The sequence below is a fragment of the Cebus imitator genome, unplaced genomic scaffold, assembly GCF_001604975.1.
Source record: "Cebus imitator isolate Cc_AM_T3 unplaced genomic scaffold, Cebus_imitator-1.0 Scaffold233, whole genome shotgun sequence".
NCBI classification, from domain to species: Eukaryota; Metazoa; Chordata; class Mammalia; order Primates; family Cebidae; genus Cebus; species Cebus imitator.
The window spans coordinates 3,068,640-3,075,448 of record NW_016107548.1 but is presented as its reverse complement, the minus strand read 5'-3'; the positions used below and the strand labels follow the sequence as shown (position 1 = coordinate 3,075,448).

Genomic DNA, 6,809 nt, shown 5'->3' with positions numbered 1-6,809 from the left:
AAAAAAAAAAAAGAGAAATAAATGACAGTAGGAGAATGATTATTTATATGACAAGATGATGCCACAGCTTATGCTCTTGGGGAATATTTACTCAAAATATTTACACTGTAAGAATATTTATTCAAAATATTCACATTACAACTGGGAACAAAAGTGAAATTACAAAGCCATGAATGTAGTACAATATCAATACACACATGCTTGTAAACACCTATATAAAAGAATAACATCTTAATGGTGGCTGAATTATGGGTCATTTTATTTTTTATCATACATCTATTTTTTAAAAATGGTGAAACTATGCTCTTATAATCAGAAAAGTATGTGTGCATGTCTGTGTGTGGGTTTACTAATAGAGTCATTGCTATTGCCCAGGCAACATTAACATTTGTAAAGCACCTGGCATATAGGCATCCAATAATTAATCTCCCTTGCCACAGCCTTAATGAGTGGTCTTTGTCATCATGGGATGATGTTTCAAAAAATTTTTAGTCATTTATGCAAAGACACAGCAAATGGCCTATCTCCCTGACCTCAGAACTAGTACTACTGCATTATTGTTTTCCTCCTTTTTTTGTTGTTGTGGTAATTGGGGTTGGGAACACATTACCTTATGCATCACGATCCATCCACTGTCAGGGACACAATATATTTCTCCCAAACTTGAATAGTTTGTTCCCTTAGCATGGAAGCTTGGGGAGATTCATCCTTACTTATGTCAACCCTTCTCTGTGCTCTTGTAATGTTTTCTTAGTAGTCATCAGTTCCATCTACACCATCCCGAATAGGGGTCCCCTAAAAGAATTTTTTTTTTACATAGAAAAAAAAATGTCTATATCCCTAAAAGGCAATACAGAATTTATACCAAACCATGTGTGGGAACTGTTAAATTACATTCCAAATACCAGCAGTGGAACAAACAGAAACACAGAAATGTTTTAAAAAACATGCAGCATGTTACAAAGGGGCTGTATAATAATTCACAACTTTCGTCAGCAGGCATGTTTGATTAGTATTAAGCAGCAGTGGTTTAAGCATTTTACATCATGATAGTTACATATATGCATTTTACTATTCCAATTATAGTTTGGTAATTTGGTTAGGGGTTGTAAGTGACACTTTAAGCATAATAATTTTCTCCTAAATTATTAACTATGAGAAATTGGCTTCCACATAAGGTTTTCATAGGAACTGATGGTTACTTTATGAGAGAGATGTCTGGATATGTGTGTGTGTGTATATATATGTACACACACACCTATATAACATATATATATTACTGGTTTCTCATTAGGTATCCAGTCACATCTTTTCCCTTGCCCTTTCCTAACACTGTTCCTAACATACGGGTCCCAGTCCTTAGCCCCTACAGCCCATGTGGTTTTGGAGAAAGCTGATTACACTCATGGTGACAAGCCATGGTTGGAAGGAATATGTCCCACTTTTCCCAAAAAGAAATATATCTGAATATAATTAATGGTTAACAATAGATAAGCGTGGCATTTGGGTATAAACTGCTTGTAGAAATAGGACATAATTCCGTGGAAGTAAGCCATTTACACGAATGCAAGTCCCAATTCTTTAAGATGTATTAAAGACAAAATTGTTCTTGCTATTGGGAGAAAGGATTTGCACAGTTCAAGGATGCTATGCTCTAGCTCCATAGGCACTCAGCTATTAATCATTCCTTTTCCTTTGAAAAAAATCATTTTAATAAAATCAAAAATTTTCATTCTAAAATATAGTTCAATGATTTCACTATCCTTTATGAACAAAAACAGCATTAATCCTCTAAAGGATAAAGACATTGAGACTAACCATATGTTTTGCCTAGATATTCACAGAATATTTCGTACCATAATAAAAAAATAATTTTTCAGTGAGAAGTCAAGAAGTCTGTATTATATAATAGTTCAGACTTTTTAAAATTAACATGTACAATACACCACAATATAACTTAAGTCTTGTGGCAGGGATAGGTGAAGAAAGTGGCTCAATTTCCTTTGTGTAGAGCAAGTAAACTTGGTCAATTTAACTTATAACTTCTATTGGCACTTAATATCTGCAAATTCTAATTTAGGGCTCAACATGTGGCCTTGCCATTTAAAAGAGTTATCAACCTTAATAGCTAATAGCAATTATTTTATTTCAGTGTATTATATAAGGAGAAACCAAAAATGCTATAAAATTCATGTTTCTAATAAACAAAAATGCAAAGGTTTATGAACATGCATTGTATAGAATTACCTCAATATTTTTATACCTGAAGTAAACCTTTTTTAAGTACAGTATCTACTGTTTCTTTTTCATACATTCATACTTGCCTTGACAATTTAATATCTGTATAAATCTTATATCATTCTCTTTTTAAGTAGACAAGATTAACACTACTTATGAAATACGGACAAATATATTACCACTCATAACCCATCCAGCTTATTAGTTTAACTCATTCAGTTACTACAAAGATCTTTACAGAGCTGAATCTAATATATAATAGAACATCACTGCCCCCGATGGTATCACTAATATATATTTTTACATTCAGCCAACAATGAAAAAAAAACCCTTTATCATAAATGTAAAACATAGTATGTTATTTTATAAGCTACATAAACTTAAATTAGAAGAAACCTAACATCTGCCTAAAAATATTCATTGCTTAGTAAGTTATAAAAATTTACAGTGCTCCTTCACATCAGCCCTTCAAATGATTTTTTCAAGATTTTCCCCGATGATCAGTTTAAAGGCACTAAGTCCATAAGTTTAATCAAACATCTTCATATATAGTGAAATAAAAACAGATGTAAGGCGAAGCAGCATAAATATAAGTAGTTAGATCATTTTATAAAGGATGAAAATACAATTACGAATTTTAATCTTACAGGTGTATGGAACATTTTTACATGAAATGTATGTATATTTACTATTTTGTTCCATTTTTTAACTACTAAGAAAAATAGCAAATCACCTACTAGCTGCAGAAGAGCAAATGTAGGACAATTAGTATTTAATGAAAAGTCTAGCCATTTTCTAAGCTTGAAAATTAAAGGTTTTTTTTAAGCATCGCACTTAAGTGCAATAATATTACGAAGTCTGAATCTTTATTCAAAGAGAAGAAATTAAATTGAGGAAGTCCACTTGATCGCAGATAAACAGTTATTGGCAGTAGACTCTTCTCTTCACGTTCTGCTTTATGAAACTGTCCACCTAAGTCCACCTTCTGGTGGGGGCCCAGATGTAGCAATCTGTTTTTCCATTTTTTCCTTTTCTTTCTCTTTTCTGGCACAGATTGAGCATCCAAAATTCCCCGAGATGCAGCCTCTTTTTGTCTTCTCCCTGCAGCCTCGGCAAGCTTTGCTCTTTTCAAGGTCAGGCGTGGGAGGCGCGGACTCCCCGGGACAAGGAAAACACAGCCCCACAGGGACTACCAACTGGGGAACCCCTGACGGGTCCGCCCCAGGCCAGGCGGCTCTAACTGCTCGGTCCGATGCGCGTCCCTGGTCTTCCGCGCTTGCCCCGCTCACACCGCCGTCCAGTGGCTCAAAAGAAATCTTTATAGATTGACAAGCCCTTTCCAGCATCCTGCTGCGTGAGGGCTGTTTGCTGTGGGATGTCAACTCTTAGTATACCAACTAGACCTTAGTGCAAGGTGTGACGGAATGCAGATTGCATTGGACAGATTTTTATAGCATGGATCTATAGCGCTGAAAACCAGAATAGATAGATCCCAGGGCTTTGCCCCACGCACTGGTTACAGGCTTGAGGATTCCTGTGGTTTGTTCAGCCACTGCTCTGCTGACTCCTGCCTCTGAGGCTGGGATGAGCTAAAGAACAGACCATCTATGGCCAGATGCAGTAGCTCACGCCTGTAATCCCAGCACTTTGGGAAGCTGAGGCTGACGGATCACAAGGTCAGGAGTTCGAGACCAGCCTGACCAAGATGGTGAAACCCCTTCTCTACTAAAAATACAAAAATTAGCTGGGGATGGTGGTGCACGCCTGCAATCACAGCTACTCAGGAGGCTGAGGCGGAGAATCTCTTGAACCTGGGAGGCAGAGGTTGCAGTGAGCCGAGATCATACCAAAGCACTCCAGCTTGGGCGACGGAGTGTGGCTCCATCTCAAAGAAAAAAGAAAGAAAAGAAAAAGAGTGAGAGAAAGAATTGGCCATCTAATTCTGCTCACTGGCTTTGAGCCATGGAAGGAGACCCCAATCTTTAATTATAACATTGATTTATGGTTTCCTTAACGCTAAGCCAATGCTACTCTGGTTTGGGGTGAGTGGGAAAGCCCTATTAGGGTCCAGTTGCCCAGCTCTCAGCAGCACATGCCTGGTCAGAGCTTCCTTCCTTAAGGGACAGACACACAAGACTGCACGCAAGAAATAGCACAGGAAAAGGAATCCTAAAGCAAGGAACCGTGTTAAAATCCAAGCAAGTATTGATTTCTTTTGTACAGAGAAGTAAAATTTTTCCCACAACAACTATTTTTCTCTTTTTATCAATATTTAATTTTCTGTAACCACACTTTACCACCACTTTTCTAATAACTTCTAGCTGCAAACAACGTTATGTAACCAGCGATTATTTTTCTCTGCCTGAGAAAATTGGATTTTTTTTTTCTTTCCTTCTGAATACTGCCCTCCCCAGGCCCCCACATCTTTTGCCCCGTGGCAAGCTCAGAACATCAAAGGCAAGTGCTTATGCACCGTGTACATTCACTGTCTGGCTCTCTGCCAGGCTGGAGGGGAGAGCAGAGACTTATGCTGGCCAGGTCGGGCTCCGTGCACAGGGATTTGGGCTTCGCTCTTTATCCTCTTTCTGCCTGAGGGCAGGCAAGATGGGAACACTCTTCTTAGCTTCTTTTATTCCATGTTGTCGGTGCTCTCTCACTCCCTCTTCTGAGTATTCCCAACAGTCAAAAGAATTTTGCTCAGTTTCCCTCAGTCCTTTGCATTGCACATTATAAATTACTTTTGAAGACACATCTTCGCATAAGCAGGCCCTGTAAGCCACCCCAACCCCATGCCCACTCAATACTCACTGGTGAGAAGATCAACCATTTTTAAAACTTTTATTTGTTTGAGACAGAGTCTCACTCTGTCACCCAGGCTTGAGTGCAGCGGTGCAATCTTGGCTCCCCGCAACCTCTGCCTCCCAGATTCAAGCAATTCTCCTGCCTCAGTCTTCTGAGTAGTTGGGATCACAGGTGCCCGCCACCACACCTTGCTAAATTTTTTTTTGTATTTTTAGTAGAGACAGGGTTTTATCATGTTGGCCAGGCTGGTCTCGTACTCCTGACCACGGGTAGCCCGCCCGCTTTGGCCTCCCAAAGTACTGAGATTACAGGTGTGACCTTCCAATGCCTAGGCAAACCATGTTTTTAAAAAAGTAGGTTAGTTTTCAAAAGCTGTGTGGTCTCATTTTACTGTTTTTTTTTTTTTTTTTAAAGAGCCATTACTTTATTGAAGCACATTTTACATATATAATTTATCTATTCCAAGTACACAGTTAAAATATTTATTTATTTATTTATTTTCATTTTATTTTTATTAAGCACTACATAACACACTGCATGCTACATAATATACTGTATAATCTTCTAGCAGGGGTGGATGACCATAACTGAGTTATTTTTTTCATCAATCAGGAAAATGCTTCTTTAATCAATGTTCTCCAAACCCTTTGGCTTATAGTAAAGATCAGCTCCAGAGATGTGCCTATCTCTTTCCATCAAATTCCATGGATACATGAGCAACCCTTTTCTCCTTGCCGCCGTTAGTGAACCTGTGGATGTACGCAGTAGACACTCCTGGAATAAGCAAGCACACGCCCATGGCGGCGAGTCCAGGGAGCATCTCGAACCCCATCTCTGCCCGGTTACCTAGGCCAAACCCCTCTATTTATTTATTTATTTTTTAAGGCTAGTCAAGTGAAGCAGTGGGAGTGGAGAAGGAACAAAGAAATCTGTAACTGGTTGTGATCAATTAGTTGTAAACACCACTGCACTCGGACCAGCCAAAATATTTCTTATAATAGAAAAACTAGCTGAGCATGGTTGCACACACCTGTGGTCCCAGCTGTTAGAGAGCCTGAGGTGGGAGGATCACTTGAACCCAGGAGGTCAAGACTGCAGTGAGCCATGACCACACCACTGCACTCCAGCCTGGGTGAAGTGTTAGGGCCCTGTCTCAAAAAAAAAAAATTTTTTTTTTAGTAAGTTTACCAAGTGTGCAACCTTTGCCATTTAGAATATTAGATTTTGAAGTTCACCAAAATCATAGTATGAATCTCATAATTTATTTTTATTGTTGAATAATATCCCATTATATGGGCTTACCTTATATTGTCTATTCATTCAACAGTTTATAGACATTTACATTGTTTCTAAATTTTGGCAATTTTGAATACTACTGCTAGCAACATTTATGTATAAGTCTTTGGACATATTGAGAGAGGAGGAAGGAAGAAACCTGTCAGGCAGGCAGTTTAGAAGAGTCCTGGGTTGAGTTCTTTCAAACAAAAGAACTGCCTGCAGGCACAGATATAAGGGACCTTGCACAGTGGGGCTTGCCTGAGACATGCCCACAGTCTTGCAGATAAGAAAATCTACACAGGAGACTTGCCTAGACATGCCTCCAGTGGAAAATTCTATCCCCTGACACGTGCACAGTAAGGGGAACAAAGCAATGTGGAGTAACTCAAGCTAAGAACTTACAGGCGCACTAGGAGGATGGGGTGGGGCTACCAGAAATTCATGCATTATGCAAATGAGACATTCAACCCTCACTGGTTTCTTCTAAAAGC

General features: G+C 38.8%; 2 pseudogenes across 1 annotated transcript; both read right to left on the bottom strand.

Moving 5' to 3' along the window:
- Positions 1 to 3,118: 3,118 nt before the first annotated feature.
- On the bottom strand, positions 3,119 to 3,584 carry LOC108281894 (annotated as a pseudogene).
- A 1,948-nt stretch (positions 3,585 to 5,532) lies between these two features.
- On the bottom strand, positions 5,533 to 5,892 carry LOC108281914 (annotated as a pseudogene). The gene has a single exon (XR_001816203.2). The product of XR_001816203.2 is annotated as an NADH dehydrogenase [ubiquinone] 1 alpha subcomplex subunit 1-like (transcript).
- Positions 5,893 to 6,809: the final 917 nt, after the last annotated feature.